Source organism: Halictus rubicundus, chromosome 8, assembly GCF_050948215.1.
Source record: "Halictus rubicundus isolate RS-2024b chromosome 8, iyHalRubi1_principal, whole genome shotgun sequence".
Lineage (NCBI taxonomy): Eukaryota > Metazoa > Arthropoda > Insecta > Hymenoptera > Halictidae > Halictus > Halictus rubicundus.
In genome coordinates this window covers 850,751-873,825 of record NC_135156.1, presented here as the reverse complement: position 1 = coordinate 873,825, position 23,075 = coordinate 850,751, and the positions used below count along the sequence as shown (strand labels likewise).

At 38.2% G+C, this 23,075-nt stretch overlaps 2 long non-coding RNA genes across 3 annotated transcripts in view; both read right to left on the bottom strand.

Moving 5' to 3' along the window:
* The window catches only part of LOC143356654 (uncharacterized), a 707,545-nt gene that overhangs the window by 242,592 nt on the left and 441,878 nt on the right, over positions 1 to 23,075 (bottom strand). The gene's annotated exons all lie outside the window — the stretch shown is intronic.
* On the bottom strand, positions 7,016 to 9,057 carry LOC143356162 (uncharacterized). Its single transcript, XR_013082621.1, has 2 exons — positions 7,358 to 9,057; positions 7,016 to 7,243 (listed from the first exon to the last, which is right to left on the bottom strand). It is a non-coding gene; the product is annotated as an uncharacterized LOC143356162 (long non-coding RNA).

Sequence of the window (23,075 nt, the reverse complement as noted above, 5' to 3'; positions counted from 1 at the left end):
GACGACGACGACGACGACGACGACGACGACGACGACGAGCGGCGGCCGCGGCGACGACGACGACGACGACGGCAACAACTACAGCGACGACGACGGCGACGGCGACGGCGACGTAAACGTGGATATGATCCCCGTATTCTCAACGACGTCGGCACACGCGGCGACGGAGCACTCCTGGCAGGGCTCGACGACGCCAGCGACACATCAACACATGTACGCACAACCACGAACCTCGACCGGTGGCTTGTCTGCTGCTCTCGTCTCGTCTCGTCTCGTCTCGTCTCGTCTCTTCTCTTCTCTTCTCTACTCTACTCTTTTCGTGTTTTCTCGTTGATTCTTGTAACGAACTTTTATTCCGAACTCGTATGCTTTGTTCGGTTACTCGATCCACGGAACTCACACACGCACCGTACTACAATGTAACGTGAGAAAACACACTCGCGAAACAAGTCGAGAAAGCGGTAGAGACACGCGCGCACACGTCTCCTCCAGCTTTGTTTGCTAGCACCGCGCGATTTCGGCGATCGTCTATTCGGTCGGAGAGAAACTTCACGAGAGCGAGGTCCACTGGATCGAGATCTAAAGAGTGCCGAGCGTACTCCGTCAATCTCGATCGTCGGTCCCTAGGTCCCTCGCTGTACCCGCGTACCACTCGCGAGAGAGCTCTCGGACGGCTCGTTCACTCGTTCACTCGGTCCCCGGCGCGGTTGGGTGTGGTAATCCACCCGGCGCTCTATCTCTTTCCTCTCTCTCTCTCTCTCTCTCTCTCTCTCTCTCTCTCTCTCTCTCTCTCTCTCTCTCACCCTTCTCCCTCCCACCCCCCTCTAACACATACTTTCTCGCTCGCTCTATCACTCCCTGTTTCTGTCTCTCTCTCTCTCTCGTCCCCTCCTTGGTTTCTCGACTCCTTGTCTCGCGCGCGCTCTCCCTCTCTCTTTTTTCCTTCGATTCGCTCTACCGTTCCTTGTCCCTCTTTCTCCGTATCTGTCGCTTGCTCGCTCGCTCGATCTATCCTATTCTTTCTTGTATCGCACACGCGAGACGAGATACGATTCTCACACTAACAGAATATACATATATATATATACATACATATATACATATATATATATATATATGTATATATATATATATGCACGCACACACGCAACGTGTACGCAACGTATGGAGAATCGACAGAGGCTGTGGACGACTACGTAGAAAGAACGAACGAACCGGGAACGAGAGGATAGAAGACGATGACGAGGTCGTCTGCTGTTATTGCTGCTGCTGCACGAGCGCCCACACCTCGAACGGAGTAACTCCTCCTGCGATTCGCGCCGCGCCCGCACGGTACGCAGCCTTTTATCAACCCTCGGTCGCTCGAGAATCCTGTTAGACCAAACCAGATTGGCGAAGCCCCAACACGGTAGGTCGTCGTATAGCGGCCCGTAGGCGCGGGGGTCGCGCACGTGTCCGCTAACGAGATTAAAATCGTCGAGAAAGAGGAGGTGCGGCCGCCACCCGCCGGGGAGGAGGCACGGAGAATGTAATAGCGCCACGGCGAGGATATAGGTTATACGCTCCGAGCCTCTCTGTTAGACCGACCGACTCTGACAGCTCGCAGCTCGCAGCGACACGGCTGCCACCGCTACCACCGCTGCCATCGCTTCCACCGCTTCCACTGCTTCCACCGCTGTTTGCTACGCGAGAGCACAAGCGCTCTAGCCTCGGCTACGGACCACGAAACAACCTATCTTCACGGGAAGGGATTACTGATGTACTTCTAGCTCTAGCTCTGTCTTCAGCTTCACCAATTACGCTAACAATACAATATCGTTTCTCTTCGATTTGCACATATTCTACATACGTATCCACATACGGAAATATAATACTATGCAGTCGATACTTACTCTCTTATTATTCAACTAACCAATTTCGAATCAGATATCCAAGGTAACAGAACAATCAAAGTCGTTGACATTGGTCATTTTTTATTTGAAGAAAATTAACACATCTTTCTGTAACGACAGATTTAAATTATACATGATTTTAAACATATACGGCTAAGTTGAATTCTATTTATATACCATTATTTATACAATGCCCAGTATTGATAAAAGTGGAATAAAGTTTTTATTCAATAATGTAGAGCATAATTTTTATTTTATTTTTAACCTTGGAGAATATCTAACGGGAAAATAACTTTCTAATGCATGTCGATAATTCTAATTTATCAAAATGCAGATTCATATAAACATTATAATATTTTTATAGAAGAAAGATAAAGATGTGGGAGTTGGATTGAAATTTATAACAGCATTTCTATATTTCAAAAATGTATTTTTTATTTATTTATTTATTATTGATTTAAACCAAGTAGATTTCCGTAAAAATTTAAAAACAATGTAACACTTATGTAATATAAGCTGTATGTAAAATGTATTTTTTATTTTGCATTTCTCGAAAAAATAGGTTCGAAGGTTCGAAAAAATAGAGAAGCAATTGTCAAAAATTTTAAAAATATTATGCAATGAAAGTGTGGAGCGGCCAAAATAGTGTCTGAACGTTGGAGCAAATTTAAATATGTTCCAATAATATGGTCGTTTTCAGGATGTAAATTGATTTTTACTGACAAAATCTAGAAATATAGAAAAAATGATTGTAATTTACTGTATTGCAAACTATAATACACGGAATTAATTTGTTTTTCGTGCATAAATTGCATATGCTTTTTACATATTTTAAGTGCATATACATCCGCAGTCTAATCGTGACTATGTAACATTTTTAAAAAGTATTCAACCCCTGAAAAAATGAAACGATACCCTATTCTAGATTTGGTTATTAACAATTACAATTAAATTTGTTTACTTTTTATTTAGTATGTGAACGAGCCTTATGAGCGTTACGGTTTGTTGAAGCGATTTCTTTCTATCTGTGTATTAAAAAAAGAGATTTTTAATTTTTAATTTTTAACTCCTTTGCGGTTGTTTTTTCCGTAGGCAGGCATTTCAGCAATGATTGTACTTCTCATGTTTGTGATTTGTTTTGTAATTGTGTGGCGAAGTAATTTTAACAATAAAATAAATCATCGTTATCCATTCTAAAGTAATTTTTGAAATTTGCCAGTTCATTGGTACGTAACTCACGTAATAAACTCATGTGAGAATATTCCTTTGCAAGAACCAATTTTTACACTGTTTTCTTCATTTCTTTTTGATCTTTTCACTTTCTGTTAGAATAATTACTACAAGTGCAGCCGCTGTTTTTTTTTATCATGATCCGTACTATCGCGACAAAGTATCTACTGTAAAACAACGTGCTTACGAACGTACGACCATTTAAAAACAATAGTGAATACGATCTGTTCGTGCAACTGTCCTTCATACATTAAGGTACTCGCTCCCTCCCCTTCCCCATTGCTGTTTTAATAAAGAGGTTGAGTCGTTGCGACATGGTCTGTGAGATCTTTATCTTAGAAGAAAGGAAGGAAGGAAATAGCAATCTCACATTGAGTCTACAAGGCTCTGAAAAAATTAAGGTGTATTTTATTAAACATCATTTTCCTACTTTTTCACTTTAGTATTGTATGTACATCTGTTTTCTATAGATATTAAAAAAATTTTGTATCAAAGTTTGTCATGTTCTCAAAAGTAACATTATTCGACACGTATTTTTATTAGTAACTTTGAGTTGGCGATTTTCATGGAGATTTATACATTGAATACAAATCTTTACATTTTGTTTAGTACCTACCTAGATGTTTTTGAGAAAATTGATTTTGATAGAAAAATACAGATTTTCTACTTAAAAGACTTTTTATGCTTGAAGAGTGCTTTAGTAACATGCGTGTAATACTATTTGGACCTGAATTTAGCACTTACCTGAATGAGGTGATATAATTGAATGTGCGAAAATTTGTGTTAACAATAATTAAAGTAAAAAGAACACCTTCAAAATGACCGATTTTAGCGAATCTTTTTCAGTTTATTTAGAAGACTAAACACGAAGGTGAAAATTTAACTATACCACGCAATAGAGTGCACCTTCAACATATGAATAATGTTGGTAGAAGTTACAAGTCCCGTTTTGTTTTTAAAATACAAACTAAATACGTACATACCTAGTTTCGCAAGAAACATATCGCCGCGCCCACAAGGCACTCTGCAACTCTGTCGCAGTCAAATTTTGGTCTCGTATGTCATAGGAAAATATTATTGTATGTCAAAAGATATTAAGCTCTAATCCATTGTTTTAGTATTAAATAGTTTATAAGTAAAAAGTACCATGTTACGCCACGCCGCACAGTGCGGACAAGTCGGCACATCTCACTACATTTTTATTTGACGATGCACGAAAATTTCCTTTGGCAGAACTCTTTATTAGCAGGAAATGCATATTATTATTCATTTAAAAATCATTTAACAATTTTTTTTATGCATAAAAATAATTTTTTTTTTCAACTTATTAATTTTATTGTTACATTTAATTTTTTGTGACTAATTACCATTGCATATGCATTAGTAACCAAATGTAGATTTTTGTAAAAAAATTTGGCCATGGAGGCACTCTCTAAAGTGCCAAAAATCGAAACATGTTATATTAACTGTAAATGAGTGTGCAATAATAATTCTGTGTAATGGATAGTTCTTACCAAGGAATATGCATTCTTTATACATTTAATAAAGTAGATTTATTTTTTGTACAAATTTTCAACGGTGGTTTTATTTGTTAATTGCATATAAAACTTCAAATTAACATAAAACAAAAACGGCAAAATATATCCTGAGATTCATGCATATTCGGATACATTACTTATTATAGTTTAAGAATTTCATAGTTTTGCCTGCGACTTTTTGCGACTCTCAATTTTATAAACTTTTTAAGAACTGTCCATACCTTTCCTTTAGGATCTATCGTGGAAAATTTGTTATTTTCTTTTTACATGTATTAGTTATATTGTTAAATTTCATTTTCTGTGAATAATTAACAATAAGTATACATTTGTAAACAAATTTGGTTGTAAAAAATTTTGCCATTTGTTCGCCACAGTTACAGTGGGGAATTTACTGGGAAAGTTCAATATTCGTGTATATCACGATATGAAATACATTTCTTTTGCAAAACATGCGTATTAGGATGGAAATTGTTAATAATAATCATATAATAACCACTTGTATGCATAATACAATTTTGCAATAATTATATATCAATCATTTTTATGTCTTTTTAATTTGTTTTTAATATATGTTTTATAACTATTGATAAAGTAATAAGAATGTAAGGATAGATCGAAATGTGCAAGATCACGAGAGTCAATGATTTTGAGTCGCAATCAAACTACTGAGAATGACTCGGATAGCGAAGCAACAGCAGCATGCTCGGATAGCATTTGGTTGAGTTTATTCATTTTATTCACTAATATTATAATTTGTTTTAGTATATTATTGTTAATTTTACATATGGTTAATTTATTATTAATTTTGTTCTAAACTTGTTAGTTTTTAAAAATAAATTTGTTATTTTTTAATAATAAATTTTTTTTTCTAAAAAATTTTTTTTTGTTAAAATTATAAACTATATTGGTAAATATAATTGTCTGTAAAAAATTTCCTCTATATATGCATTAATAACCGAACTACGAGAAGTGCCGAAAACAGGCGATTTGTCCGCACTGTGCGCCGCACAGTGGGCAATTTGGACAAAATCGGATTCAAAATCAAGGAACTTTTGATAGGAATGAGGTAGAGCGATGAACTCTTTTTTAAATGAAAGCTGCAACTTTGTAGAATATGGGAAAAATAGAGAGATTGTGGTACGAACGTATTTTAACCTCGAGAAAATTCGTTAAACGCGCACAAATTCAAGAAAATTTTAGTTTCTCCAATACCACGCGCGGAAAAAAATTTTTTTTAACATGCTACACATCATTTCCCATAGATTTTTTCGCGCTGATTTCAAATCTGGTCTCAAAATTTGTCTACGACCTCAGGATTTTGCAAAAAATAGATTTTTGTGACAAAAACTAATGAAGTCATTTTTTCGTTGAAATGATTGGATTTTTTTTCGTTGGTAATAATCTCACTATTTTTCCCATATTTTACAAAGGTTCAGCTTTCATTTAAAAAAAATTTCATCGCTCTACCTTATTCCTATCGAAAGTTCGTTGACTTTGAATCCGATTTTGTCCAAATTGCCCACTGTGGGCCGTATCGTCACGCGCATTCGGCAGTTCCATTACGCTGACAACAAGCGTCGTAACACATAATTGCATCAATATTGTGTACCACTGCCGGCTTAAAACACCTTGCAAAATTATTTTGTTTATATTATGAAAAGCAAAAGATAAATCTAGAGCGTTTGATCCTTCAAAAGTCCTACTTTTGCGTTTTGTAGACGTAATTTACAATATTCGGCAAAATGTAGGAGTCAAGTGACAAGGCGATCGTCGCGTCACGAACGGCCGCTAGAAGAAGCACGAGTTCTTACTCGACGAGTTCGAGTCGCAACTCTAGAATATTGCAAATTACGTCTAGAAAACGCAAAAGTAGGACTTTTGAGGGGTCGAGCGCTCTAGATTTATCTTTTAACCAACGGTTTTGTCCACGGAAAAGCCCCATCTTAGCAGTATTGAGAAATGGTTTGCGGACTCCTGGACCGTTAGAATCCTCGTGTACGTACCCAGTAAGCAAAATGCTTTGAATCTGCCACTAAAATTTGACTCGGAAGTGCCATCCATCTGTATCCGCATTACCATCTGTATATCCAGTGGAAAGTCTGCCACGGCATATTCGTGCCAAACTTTCGCTTCGATCAGCCTTCGTCATAGAAAGTTCTGAACAAATTCTTGTTCTGAAAGTAAATATCGGGAAAAATCGGAATAAACGACGAGAGGGAAAATTGAGTTTACAAACGTATTTATTTTAATCTTAATTTATTTTACATATATTTGTATTATATTATTTATTTGTTTCATATTTATAATCTTAAGAAAGAAAACGAATAGACAATAGAATTTTAAAAAATGAACGGTACAAGTTACATAAAGGAAATAAAAATGATATAAAATTCAATTATCATAACAAAACTGTTATAAAATAAAAAATAAATATTCAAATCTTAAAATAATGGAAATAAAACCCTCGAATGGAAAATAAGGTATGGGGACGCTTAAGAAGAGTTTAATTAATTTATAATACATAATATAGGTCATTAGGCATGGGCAGCACGGACAGCACACCACTCTTTTAGTTTCTCCTTCCTACAAACAAAAAGGGCCTTACATTAGGACACAATATATGTTCTGTTCTCATTGTACAATAGATATATTTCGAAGAAAAATTTTTTTTAATTCTAGAATAATGTATATACTCACTTTCAATTCATTAATCAACTCAAAATAATACTGTTTTGACATTTGTTCCAAATTACTTACGGTGGTAATCCTGGTAGTGAAGCATTATTGGAAAAATAGGTATCTGAAATAATTAAAAATATTTGTGAGTACTATATAAAGTTTAGAGTACTAAAATAATACTATACAATACGGCATGGAAGATATTATTGATTATAACATAAAGTTATTTGTTTTCCATGCGTATCTATATATAATAACAATACAATTTATCATAACACGAGAAATATGTAATGTACGATGTGCAACTTGGAATAAATTATACTGTTTCAAAATGAACCAGCACAGCGATAACCTACTGGGACATTCCCAATATGTTACCGTCTTCTTCATCCATCGACGATTCGCTGGTGCATCAGCAATAAAACACCTTAATACGACTGGAATTTTTTTCTCGTGGAACGTAATGCCTCCATTTGACATTATCAAGTTTATGTCAGAGACAAATTTTTGAAGATAATTATTACAATCCTCGGTTTTTTGAGTGCCTTTATAAATCCCTACTACAATGGGTTTAATATTTAAGATGTTTACAATTCTGACTTAAATAGGCCAAATTTGAATTGTATTGGAACTATCTAAACTACATCCATCCACATGAAAATATAATTGCAACTCTCCAGGAATTACTGGAGAACATTGAGATAACTGTTTAACTATTTCCAACTCTACATCAAAATGAACATACTCTCCTGGTTCTACCACAGTGGTGACGACACTGGTACATGGTATACTAATGAGCGTTCTTATATCTTTCGGCAAACTAGAAAAACACGAATGGGTACGTAGAAGAGATAAGATGTTGTTCCCCTGAGTGTGCGTTAAATTATTGTCCACAAAGCAAGATGCTAAACCATCACGAAATGATACTTCTGAAACAGTACCAGCAGATTCCCAAACCACATCATCGCATGAAAAGGTAGAAGACGAATCATGCGTAAATGAAGATGTGGTGGGAATATTAAGAAGACTTTCATTACTATTATTACTGACAGGCACGGATAAAGAAGACGTGCTGGGAATGTTCTGCAGATTATCAAGAGTAGGGGGACTTTGTAATTTATTGTCACGTTAAAACTTCCTCAAATTTGAGGTTATTTCGCGCCGAATATTTCGTTTCTGCCTAGCGCTTAATTTATTATACGGTTTTCGCGAAACCGACTTCTTCAAAACTCTACGATCCATGGGGGTAAAAGAAAACTGAATAAAGAATATACAAAATATATAATAATTTGTTACGTGTATTGGTAACAATACCACGTGGCAATACTTATCTGGCGTCTTCTCTGCTTCTATCCTTCCTTCCTTCGAATCCACTGCTCATCCAGTCTTCACCGCTTCAGAGTTAATTCACGAACTTAATAATTAGTAATTAACTAACAAAGGAATCACTAATCAAACAAGACGGAATCAGTGCGCGTGTCGAAACACCGACACCTTCGTCGTGAGAGCTGTTATTCCCAGTCTGGTGTCGCAAACTGCACTGCGCATGATCGCGTAACGCGCAACACCTAACATACGCGCATCATTAATTAAAAATTATACATATTATGGCTTTAAAAGAAATTAATGAATTAAAAATATTCCGTCATCCCTTTCCATATACTTCTTTCAATCTTCTTCGAATCCACTTCCTCTCGCACGCACACTCTTCGCGCTCTTTTCTCTCTCTCTCGCACACTCGTGCTCTCTCTGTCTCGCACGCACACTCTTCGCGCTCTTTTCTTTCTCTCTCGCACGCACACTCTTCACGCTCGTTCTCTCTCTCTCTTTCTCGCACGTACGCTCTTCGAATTACACAACACGGCGCTTTGTCTTTCACGACACATTGTGGTGTTTACACATCACTTTATCTTTATTACGCATTGAAACTTAAATAAAATACCTTTTCCCACCCTACACAGGAAGATTTACTTCAATTTTTACCGATATTTACTGTTAGAACAAGGTTACGTCCGTTCTTAATGCGACGGACCTGCCCTCTATATCGAAGGCACAGTTTGGCTCGAAAAGACCTCATGATTCCGCATGGAATTTTACGTGGAGACTTCGCATGGATTGTGAAATCCATCTGTATCCGCATTCGACTAGGAATTTGGCGACAAATTTCAATGCCAAAATCATTAGCACATGAGAACCAAATTCAGCTTCAAGCAGGGTTTGGTACAAAATACATAAGTCTTATGCTCGCAATGTGTGCAGCACACATTCCACTTGATTTGGTCGAGTGGGCATTTGGCTAACTGGGATATATGCGGATCCAGCGTGAAGTGTGGCACACTCTCGCTCGAGCGGCCGGAGACCAGAGCCGTAGTGGTAATAAATAGTAACTACTAATTATAAAAATATAATTACAATTATAATAGAGAACAATGGCGTTGTTGAACCTCACATGATGAGGTATCCCATCATTCCTTGTATCAAAGACCCCATCTTGTCTCATACCATCATTTTCCAGAGACTAATGTTATTTCGATAACAAATAAAAAATATTGCAATTTTTAATATTGTACATTAAAGTAGATAGAATATAGATTATAATATAATAAAAATAATTAATTTACCGTTCTTAAATATATATTTATTATGAAACTTTTTAGTACACAAAATAATATCGATGCAACACGTAGACGATTTCACAGCTCTAATTGAAAAACGCGTGCTCTCCCACTCATTTTGACCAACAACCTAACTGTTAAGACATAATGGCTACCTTTTGGAACGTTCAACAAATCTCTGGCATTTTCCGATTATCGTTATTTTATGAGACCCCATCTTACCTCGCTGCCCCATCATGCCCCTCCCCCCTTCTCGTACATAAAAAAACATTGAAGGCGGAGTATGCTGGTCAGAAAGTTACTGGAAGCAACCCAATCGTACATCCTGAATCTGTAGACCCTGGCGTGATATTGTGATTGTGGACAATGCGTGATTGTGAACTCGAACGTTCGCGAAAATACAGAAGAACGCGGAAAATTAATCCATTTTACGCAGAGGTCCACAATAATAGTCATATTTAAAATGTTAAAAAAAAGACATTGAGTGAAAATTAATGTTTATTTAGTAAATAAAATAATCAAAAAATGTTAATTTTTAATATTCTAATTACGAATACCATTTTAAATGACTAATATTTTTCGGTTACTAGTAACCAATATAATAAATCAGAGTTCTTTTCGGTTGCCAGTAACCATTATCCATAACCGGAATATTTTTTCAGTTATCAGTAACCATTCAATTAATAAAAAAAGAAAATAATTGGAAAAAGAACGCTATTTAACGTGGTACGCTATGTATCGCGTATCGTGTTTTGCGTTTTATCTTCAATTAAATTATGTAATGAAATCAATAATTAAATGCTCATAAAATAGTGTTTCTCGAATATCTTCCAAATTATTGACTGCATCGAAAAACATGTTAGACAAAACCTTACTTTTTTTTCGTAAAACAAATGGTTTTTGGAAAAATTGAGAAAAATGTCAGAACAAAATAAAAAATTTTTTTTTGAAATTTGAAAACTGAAGTGTATTTTCATTATCTTTTATCAAGAAATATTAACGAAAAACGTGGATTTTTTTAAGTTGCGGAACTTACTTTTCTTTAATTGCATACTATTTTGCGGAAAATTGCGTATATTTCTTTTATTAGAAGTAAAAAAAATGTTCAGGTTCCACTTTATAAAGGGTAAAGATCTTATGAAAAGAACTACGTTTCAAAAAGCCCTCTAAAATGAACCGTTAAATAAATATGAGAGAGAGGGAGAACCAACAAATTTTTTTAGTCTCCCCTCTCCCTCCCCCAGAATTGTGACACTTTTTGAGAAAATGATCTTAACATTAATGCACGTCGGAATATATTGTTGAATTTGTCTTTCTTTCTCTTTAAGGATATATACATACCATAAAAAGTTGTTAATAGAAAAAACATCCATGATCTTGAAAACTTGACAAATTTTTTTCCTATCACTATAGTCACTTCCATATATACTAAAATTTTTGTTGGAAGAATTTTTTCATCTATACATAACTGACGTAGATATTAAATAAATTCATTAATACGTTCCAATCTACAGAAGAAAAACAGTTCTAAGATCGAAAAAAGCATCATTATGAATATTACGAAAAGTGGTGACATAAAACTACTTTGTCCCAGATTTGCTGACGGACTCGTCAGTAAGACCTAGCAGATCCTGCCCTAGACGGGACTGTCTTAACTCTTTCGAAGAAATTCCAAAAAATGTCTACTGCGTGCATCAACAACAGCCTGAAAACAAAACTGGGACATATACGTCCCGCTGGTCATGAAAAGGTTAACAAGCAGCCTTCAATTCGTTTCAAAAATTGAATTAGTCCCGGAGGGATTGATCAGGTGCTTTTCTATGTTAAAAAAATTTCAAAAATCCTTTGACGAATACTGTTTTGTGACATCAGGATACTGTTTCAAATTTCAATTTGAAATCCAAAATACTGTTTCCAATTTAGAAATCAAGGTCATCATTCCATGTAGAAGAGTCTTTTCCAAAAATGTCGTTGGTATCAAAAATCTTTGAAAGATTCGTTTGGAATCTGGAGAAATAAAATGTTCCACCTTTTTGACCATACAATGTTGCACATTCTTTGGCAGGATTTTATATTTTTTAATATAAAACGTACGTTCAATCAATTATTATATTGTTTAACACGTTGTCTGCCATAGAGGAATTATTTGGAATTATTTGTCCAGGTTTTAAAATGAATTTTTACGTTAATATATTCATTGTACCAAATCTGATTAGGATCTGTAAAACACAACAAACTTGGAGGACTACACAATATCATACATTTAACTTTTAAAATTTTTATTTCATTAAATTACTTACTTTGATTTTATGGAGTTTTGGAGGTTTCTAGTTTGGCAGCCAAAGTTGTTAAACAACCTATTAAGTATTACGTGAATATGCAGTGTTCTCTCCTATAATTTGAAAATCGCCTCCTCCCATAGTGTGCAAATTTTATCCCCACTACTAGGAGGTTCCCCCTTCAACGCTTGGTCGCGCTACAATGTAACACGATACGAGACAGGATATCGGTGAGGCAGTGCTAATGCAATGATGGAACTTTATTACTTTTAATTTCGTTACCAAACTTTTACCAACGTATTGGTGACATTTTTCTGATTAAAATGAGGCCAAACACGACAGAATGTCGAATATATTTACTTATTTAATAAGCAATGAAAGTTTCGAACGCAAAGAAGGCCAACCTGTGGAAAGAAATACGCGTAAAGTCGTACCCAGATAGCACCCGGACGTCTGTACCGGACCTTCTGTACGTCCAGGAACGGCCAAATACCGTCCCTAAGTACCAGATATGTTCGATATACATCCTAGATACGTCCCAGCTACGTCCCAGATAGGTACCAGTTACAAAATGAGACGTCCATAGTACGTACCTCGCGGACACCCAGCTATACGTATTCAGGACGTTAACACTATTCCTACCGACACTTCATGTATACCTATTCCTACCGCGATAAAATGTGAAACTTACTACGAAGTATTGTTGGTTTGTTCACTTTTTTTGAAAATGACACTTATAACACGTAATACAATATAAAATAAAAGTAGAATAATAATAAAATAAAAATACAAAATAGTAAAAGACTGCCGAATATGCTCCTTGTAACTTTCACGTTTTGATGCTCTCTGTTCAGCTCACAAGACTTTACTGATTTGAATTCGTGAGAAGACGTCTAGGCATCTCCTTCGGCTATGATTTTATTTATTTTACAGTTATAGTAGATAAGACGGTGTAAGAAAATCTGAGGTTCTGGACCGCTTCGGATACCAATCAGGCAAATAAACACCGCGAGGCCGATAGGCGAGCGAGAACTGTAAACACTTTGAAGTGCCGTAAAGCAGTCCCTGGATGGCACTTTTCGGCTAAAATCATACCACAACTGCCTTACCTTTCGTTTGTAACGACTTTATAGTTTTGGAATTGAGTCTTTGAAAGAATACTATTACAAAAAGATATAAATCGTTCTACCGGTCAAATGACCGGTCGCGGTAGGTAAGACAGACTACAAATTTTTCTCAGACAATAAACAATAAGAAAAGAAGTGAATATTGAAAAATGTATTATACGCATATTTTAGGAAAAGTCGTGAAGCTTAAAGGCGATTCAATTACGTTGTATACAGGGTGGCCCACATAACTCTGAACAGCTTAATATCTCGAAAACTATGCCATCGATTTTAAAGTTCTTAGTCTTAAATTGCATGGAACTGAAGGGCCTTTCTGACTACATAAACGTGAAGTAGCCTCCCTTCCCTTTTAACGGGGGAGGGGAGGTACCTTTATAATTTTAAATGGAACCCCCTATAAAATGTTACATATTTAGATTTTACAGGAAAAAACAAGTCAATTTTGTCTGAAACATTTTTTTGTCAGATACTTCCACGATGAGATATTACAGTTTGAAGTTTCGAGTTGTAGGTACTTGAAGCGCTCGGAAATAGCGTTATGGAATTATACGCGCTTGAGTCCTTTGCTTATTCGTGAAGAAATAAAATGTACTTTAAATTAAATGTTCAAAATGTCCACCACGGGCTTGTAAACATTTATTTACTCGAAACATCAAAGTTGTTCTAACATTTTTTAACATTTCGGGAGTCACTGAAGCGCAAGCGTCACGTATTCTTTGTTTCATATCCTCTTTTGTCGTCGGTGGTTCAAACATAACTTTGTCCTTTACATATCCCCATAAGAAAAAATCTAATGGTGTTAGATCGGGGGATCGAGGAGGCCAATGACGAGGTCCCCCACGACCTATCCATTTGTTCCCAAATTTTTCGTTCAAAAATTGCCTGGTGATGATTGCAAAATGTGGAGGAGCTCCGTCTTGTTGGAACCACATTTCTCTTCTAACGTGCAGTGGCACATCTTCCAAAAGCGCAGGCAAATGATTTTTTAAGAAATCATAATAACTTGCAGATGTTACAGTTTCTTGAAAAAAATAAGGTCCAATCACAAAATCTCCTATTAGGCCACACGAAACATTTAAAGACCATCGATGTTGAAAGGGAACACATCCCATCCAATTTGGGTTTTCCACGGCCCAATAATGCAGATTATGTCTATTTACATGCCCTGAATTCATAAAAGTGGCCTCATCGGAAAAAAGTATTTTGCACAAAAAGTCATTTTCCACAACACCCTGCAGCCACTCACAAAATCTTACGCGGTGATCGTAATCTGCTATCGAAAGCTCTTGTGATAAAACTGATAAAAAGGATGATACTTTTGCCGTTTCAAAATTCGTTGAATTGATGAACGACTAATATGTGATGTTTGTGCAAGTGTACGTTGACTAATATGAGGATTTAATGTAATTGCAGCAAGAATACTGGCATTATTATTTTCATTAGTGACAGCTTAGGGTTTATTGCGAGTTTTTTTACACATGTTACGTATGGAGACGTTTCTCCACGTTCATTTCGATTAGAAGTTCTAATCTCTTTTTCTGAGAACGAAAAGCGTCCCAACAGGCCCCTTGTTTAATAATTGTACTCCGGCTGGACGCAGCTGGCACGAAGCATGATTCAGTAACAGCACCGTACGATTTCCTAATATGGAAATCTTCAAAACATCCCCTTCTGGAATGTTTTGTCAAGATAGTCTTTGATAGGAAACATCCTGGCTAACCCTTCGTTTTACCCCTATAAACAAAAGATCCAGCTGCAAACCTTAAACTCACTAGAAACGACAAATACGAGTATGCGACCGTAAAATAAAACAGATACATTCCCCTCTCATTTTTAGGGTATATAAACCCATGCATTTTCATCCTCTTTGGTTAGTCGAGAAGCGGTTCAGTCAAGATTCAGACGCGGTTCAGTGCTCGTGCAGTCACGTCGCGTCAAGTCTAGTGAGATCGGGTTAAAGTCCCTTTCGAATCAAAACGTAACCTTATAGATTCCGTCAGTTCGGTATATATTCTATTTGGCATTCAACAATCGCTATCTAACCCCGCATTGCCAGTGCGTCAACACCGTGCATCATTAGGTAACAATTTCTCTAATTGTACACTTACTACATCCACTCGCGACACAAACAATCACACTTGTAACTATTCCAAATCAGAATATATTTGTCTTGTTTGTTAACTCGCGTAATCTACAACCTTTAATTATTGCCTGATATCCTAATCTAATAATTGAACGTTCCCACATGATACAATCTTACCGCTCGGATTGTATCCATTAAATTATATACAAGTTACGAGGCTTACTAATCTTAGATTCAATTCAACGAAGATTTCTCCAACCTAGTGGCTCCCCGGTTTCGCATTGGGTGCGTCCACGAAAATTATACCATCCTAGCGGAACCCTGATTTCGCATTGGGTTCTTCCGTATCCTAGCAGCTCCCTGGTCTCGCATCAGGTGCGTCTGTGAGTTATCCACCTTCCTTTAAATCGGGTTCGCCGCGTGTCTCTCCTAGTGACTCCCCGATTCCGCATTGGGTGCGTTCACGAAGTTTCATCCTCCTAGTAGCTCCTCGGTTTCGCATCGGGTGCGTCTGCGTTTGACTCCAACCTCCCAGAGGTTCCCTGATTTCGCATCAGGTGCGTCCTCGACGTCGACTATCCTAGCGGCTCCCCGACTTCGCATTGGGTGCGTCCGCGTACTTAACTAACAAATTGAAACCATATTCCTGGGGTAACAACCCCTCGCCGGCCTCTCGCGTTGCTCGCAGCCCTGGCTCGTAACACACAATTCACCGTGCTCGCGAAGCCGCTTTTCTAAATTATGAAATGTTGCATGACATTTTTTGATCCCATAACGTTCAAAAAACATCACTGCTGCACGCCTATAATTTTTTTGGCATTCACCTAACGTTAATAACATACTCACTTCTGTGTCAAAAGTAGCCATAATCACAATGTTACTGCTTGAATAACAGCTCTAAACTGAAAACGTTTTCATAGATAAGTGAGTCAAACTCAAGAATTGTAAATATTATTGTTTGTGGTTCTTCATGAATAAGCAAAGGACTCAAGCGCGTATAATTCCATAACGCTATTTCCGAGCGCTTCAAGTACCTACAACTCGAAACTTCAAACTGTTATATCTCATCATGGAAGTATCTGACAAAAAAATGTTTCAGACAAAATTGACTTGTTTTTTCCGGTAGAATCTAGATATGTAACATTTTATAGGGGGTTCCATTTAAAATTATAAAGGTACCTCCCCTCCCCCGTTAAAAGGGAAGGGAGGCCACTTCACGTTTATGTAGTCAGAGAGGCCCTTCAGTTCCATGCAATTTAAGACTAAGAACTTTAAAATCGATGGCATAGTTTTTTCGAGATATTGAGCTGTTCAGAGTTATGTGCGCCACCCTGTATATGCAGGGTGAGTCACCAAACGTTAGCACCTCAAATATCTTTGTTGTTTCTAAAGATATGTAAAATATGGTAAGGACAAAGTTGAATGGTACAATGGGGCTGACACGATGCAAAAAAAATTTTGTTTTTATGTCATTTTTTTGAAGATATCAAGGTCACCTTGACTTTTTTAAATGGAACCACCCCTTTTTAAACACCTACAATGATAGTCCCTTTCATTAGGAATTCAGTGACTATAATTAGTCCAAGGTCATTCAAGGTCAAGGACAGAAAAAACGTATAAAACTAAGATCCCACGAGGATCAACGACCGATCTGAGGAGCCGAGTATCCTGCCTGCTGATTCTCCAGGAAAGGAAGCCAGGACAAAAGGACCGAAAGAAGCCATCAACAAGGTAGGCTTGTCAAATCGCGCATCAATCAATTCCTTCTTTTTCCGTCTTCCTTCCTGTCTCAATTTCACGAAATGGCTCACGTGCAAGATGACGAAATTCGCGCATTGAAACATAGAAGTAGATATTTCAAAGGCCAGATTACGGCATTATCTAACTATCTAGAATTTTACAAAGACTCCGCGAAAGAACGAATTAAACTTCGCGAAAGAATCGAGCGTCTGAAAGGCTTATTCAATAAATTCAACGAGCAACAAGCAGATCTAATCACAACGAGCAGATCTAAAGAAATTTTGGGAAGTCGAGGAAGGGCCACAGCATTCTCACCTCACACCGGAGGAGGAAGCCTGTGAATCCCATTTTAAACGCCCTGTTTCACGTACCGCAACAGGGAGATACGTCGTCGCTCTCGAAACTTATACGCGCGCATTGAAACGATTTCATTCCCTCGAAAGGCGATTCGTTACCAATCCGGAATTGCAGGTAGAATACGCGAAGGTATTAAACGAATACCTAGAGTTAGGACATCTAACTCAAACAGAATCACCTGCAAATTCAGAGGGATTCTACCTACCGCATCACGCAGTCATCAAACCCTCCAGCTCAACCACAAAGGTTCGAGTTGTATTCGATGGATCGGCAAAATCAAGTTCGGGAGTGTCACTTAATGACGCGCTTTTGACCGGTCCTACAATGCAGAACGATATCTTCGGTCTGTTATTACGCTTCCGAATGCATCCGTTTGTGCTTACCGGCGATATCGAGAAAATGTACCGGCAATTTCTCGTCCGAGAAGAAGATAGACCGTACGAAAGAATTCTTTGGCGAAACGCGCAAAACGAAATTTCAACCTTTCAACTAAACACAGTCACATTTGGTCTGTCTTCCGCGCCTTATCTAGCCACACGATGTCTGCAGCAACTTGCAGAAGATGAATCGCAAATTATATTGCTCGGTGCGGAAATCACTCACGCACACCATATCCAAAACAATATTCTGGACCGATTCGACTATCGTTCTGCATTGGTTAGCCAAATCGCCTAGCACCTTGAAAACTTTCGTGGCGAATCGCGTCGCGAAAATACAAGCCAAAACGCGCATAAAGGATTGGCGACATATTCGCACTTCCGATAATCCCGCGGATTTATTGTCACGCGGTATCACGGCCAAGGAATTAATCGACAATAGTTTTTGGCAATTCGGTCCGGATTGGCTCGGACTCGACGAATCAGTTTGGCCAGAATCGCGCTTTGAATCTCCCAAGGAAATTCCCGAATTACGCAAAGTCACTTGTTTTGCTTCGTCCGTCATAAACGCCAATGAAATCCTACAGAGATTTTCCTGCATCAAGCGTCTGCGTAGGGTAATCGCCTATTGTCTACGGTTTGCAAATAGAAATCGCTGTATCGGACCGCTTTCGGTAGAGGAAATACACCTCGCAAATGAAAGAATTCTCACGTTAATTCAACAACATTCATTTTCGGAGGAAATACACGCACTGAAAACTGGATGCGAATTACCATCCAAAAGCAAATTGCTTTGTTTGAGTCCCTTTCTCGATGAGAAAGGTATATTACGCGTCGGAGGTCGTCTCCAGAATTCCAAATTTTCATACCAAACGAAACATCCGATACTCTTGCCGAAAAACAATAGCGTCACTAATCTCATTATTCATAACGCACACATCGAACATCATCATTCGGGTCTGACATCCACATTGTACAATGTCAGACAACAATATTGGCCGATCGATGGAAAAAACACAACACGCAAAATATTGCGAAATTGCGTGAAGTGTTTCCGCGTTAATCCACCTACGACAAGATACACAATGGGTAATTTACCAGCAGACAGAGTCACCGAAACTCGACCATTCACCAACATCGGGGTGGATTACTGCGGCTCATTTTTTATCAAGGAACGCAAATTCCGTAATCGCGCTAAAATAAAGGTCTACGTTGCCGTTTTTATTTGTTTCTCCACTAAGGCCATCCACCTCGAGGTGGTTAGCGATATGACCACCGAAACCTTCGTCGCTTCATTGAAACGTTTTATCGCGCGCCGCGGAATATGCAAAAACATATATTCCGACAATGGCACCAATTTCGTCGGTGCCAATAATGACTTGACCGAGCTCTCCAGAGTCCTGCGCGAGGATAAAAGAGTTCGTCGATTTCTTGAGGACAAAGAGATCTCGTGGCACTTCATGCCGGCTTTGTCGCCACATTTCGGCGGGCTCTGGGAGGCTGCGGTCAAGTCATTCAAACATCATCTAAAACGCATAGTAGTCGGCGATGAACTTTTCACCTACGAGCAATTCGCAACATTTGTAACGGAAATCGAGGCAATCCTTAATTCCCGCCCGTTGACTCCACTCTCGTCCGATCCCAACGATCCACAAGCTCTCACTCCCGGCCATTTTTTGATCGAGTCCGCGATGACAAGCTTACCCGAGGTCGATTTCAACGAGACCTCCAGCAATCGGTTGTCCAAATGGCAACACATCCAGAAGGTGAAACACGACTTCTGGATCAGGTGGTCCAAGGAATACATGAACCCATGAAAGGATCCCACGAGATGAACAAGGGAACCATCGTCATCTTGAAGGACGATCACCTTCCACGATCCCATTGGAGTCTCGGACGCATCGTGGAAGTTCATCCGGGCCAAGATGACATCATTCGCGCAGTTACCGTTAAGACAGTAAACGGCTTGTGCAAACGTAATGTTAAGAAACTCGCGCCTCTTCCCATCGAGACCTAATTCTGTCACCTTATCGCGTTCTAATCTTTATATAGTTAATTTGCGTAAGTTATATATTTTGTTACTATCGATGTAGTTATATTCGCGTTGACTTCTATTGCATTTTTTTTATATATACTTCATTATGTTTTTTTCTTGTGTGTGTTCTTTCTTTTATATATATACATATATATAGTCCCAGTATATTACGTTCCGATTATTTCGCGCTTATTTTACCTGGCAATTCCGTTCCTGCCATTATAATTTCGAATCGCGCATACTTTCGCTATTGAATGACAGTGCCATTCAACGGGGGGAGCATGTTCGATCCCTCGCAGACAAAAGTACCGTGAGTCCTCGCATTTCCGGCCGTAACGCAAGCGAGGATGTTACAGCTGCACGGAGCTTGCTCTTACGCCCAAAAAAACACATGCGTGACCAGAGCCCTTTTCCGATTTTTGTCCGTCCTTCGACTAATCACGAAGGATGCTAATCCTTGAGTTGCCGCACGCGAGGCGCTTGAGGATTCGAGCTGATGGCATTGGATAAGTGGCCATAAGTCAATCCGCGCGACCCTCACTCCGTGTATCGTCCGCGAGGTACTTGAGGGTCCCAGATTCGGACACAGCGGGCCTTATGGCCCACTACACGCGGCGGCCAAGGGGTCGTAAATCCTCTTCCGCACGACGCGAGGTACGCTCGGGTTGCGCTACAACCCCAATAACCGTTTCTCTGGTTTTCGTCAAACGGACGAAAACCAGAGACAGCAAACGCACGTTTTCCCAGCCCCTTGGTCTTCGTCACCGGACCTCGGCTAAGGGGCAATAAATTAGCTGCTAGCCACTTGGCTAGCACGGCGTACATGGGCCACTTAGGCCTTCGTCGCGCTGCTCCGGGGTCCCATAAATTGCGCTTTTTGGGAACTCTCCCTTATTGACTTGAGGTGGGGACTTCCTCCTCCACCGGTGAGGACTGTTTCAGAAGATCCTCCGCCCTCAAGTCAAATCAACGAATGGGGATGATTCTTCCCCCGAAAACGGGCCCATGGCCAAAAAATCGATTCACCACCGAGGTGACGAGTAAGCGGGCCTCGGAGCAGAGCAGCAGAATCAGCAAAGTCGGCATCAGAACCATACACTAAGTATTCGAGTCAGTAATCGCTTTGTACTGTATCCACCGCTACTGTTCATTGTATCCAATAAATTAGTCACCCAAAGTTAGTTCGGCCGGTGACAGGGCATTTTGTTAAGTTTGCAATAAACTTTATTTACACAAACGCGCGCATAATTTCTTCGTCAAAACGAACACGCTCTTCTTTCCACATATATTTTGCAGACAGTACCTTGCAGACTGCAAAGCCGACAACATGAAATTCTGGTTTTGAAGTATATTTTATGAAACTCTAATTGTCAAGTAAATAATCACCACGTTTTCTCGTGGTTTTCATTGAGCAATGACACCTTTCTTGTAGAACATATTCAATTCACATACAAACTAACATCTATACATAATCAATCAGAATTCTCCATTCTTCTGAAGGGTTCATTTTGAAGGGGAAATTTCAGGGAATGTAACCACATTTTTTCCAACATGTGAATCACTGGCTCATCATCGAAAAAAAAACGCAAAAAAAGAATTTGTTTACACTTTCCTACATTATAAAGTTACTTGTCATGGTCGAAAAAATTATTTTACAACAGCCGTATCCTTTCTAAATTAAACAAAAAGAACTGTAGCTGAAGTGGAGAAACAATTCCGGTGATAATAATTCGCAAGCGAAGCCCGTTCATCGACAATGTAGGCAGAAATTACAAACTTCGCCTGTAATTTCTAAAAATAGTTCTCAAGCTGCAAAAAAGAAATTATTGCTAAACCTCTTCTACTGTCACATGGACAACAACATATTTCATTCTAGTTAGTTACTGGAATATAACGGATATTTCGAAACAAGCCTGACGTTACGAGATGCGTAGCGACAAGTGCAAGGGTCAGAAACCTTTTCAAATTGCCGCTTCAATTGCAATGAGCAGTTTAGAAGTGGTCAATTGTGTTTCCTAAAAGTCCAATTTATGTCTGTATAAAGCCCAAATTTCGAATTTCTACCTCATCGTGAAGTAATTTACAATATTCGGCAGAATACATATCGTACCACAGACGAGGTATAGGAGTAGACCAATCACCCAATGTATTTTTCTGTCTCACGCTCGGGGGGCTCTAGAGCCCCCGTACCATTCCGTGTCACATTCTACCGTATCATTCAGAACTAATATTGTGGAACCGATATTCTGCAATGGCGCTGTTGCTGATATAATTTTAAATCTGATGTCGAGGATTCATATGATGAATGAGACAAAAGAATGTTGTTTCCTCTTAATTCCATTACGGCTGTTACGCGAGTGCATCGAAGGAGACGTAATGTAATAATAATAACGTAACGTCTCCGGCTGAGAATATTTTGGTCCCGGATCGAATCCTGCATGGAATGATTTTTTTTTTCGTTAAACACTTTTTTCTTGTTCTTTCTACTACATCAGTCTTCTTCCCTGTGCAATTACAACTACAACAGTGTAATAACATAATTATAAGAAAATAAATTAGTTCAATATTAGCCAAAAGTAAGAACGTAGTTTAAATTTAATTTAATAAAATACGACGTTGATATCACTAATTTCATTTGACTATTTAATAGCTACCTATTCAATCTACTTCTCATATTGCTTTTCATTTGCTGCGTATATATTCTAATAAATTTAATTATTTGTGATTGATAAAAGATTGAACAACAATATTTATAATAACTAGTTTTGAACATTTGTAAGGGTAATTTTTAAAAAACAAAAAGAATTATTTAAAAATACAAAATATATTTCAGTACATACCATTAAACCCGATTCTTTTCAATTTTTTCACTTTAAATTTCACTTTGATATCTTTTTTAGTTCAAAAGTTATAGCAAAATGTGCGCCTCGCCGAACCGGGAATCAAATGCGCTACTTCCAGACATAGTTGGGCACTATTTAGATAACGAATTATTTAAATAACGATTCCAATAAAAGATACTTTAACTTTACTCGTTATTCGAAGGTTCGAATAAAAAAAGTATCTTTGTCGAATAAATAATTTTAGTCGACGAGAATTTATCCGACGCATAAAGATAATTTT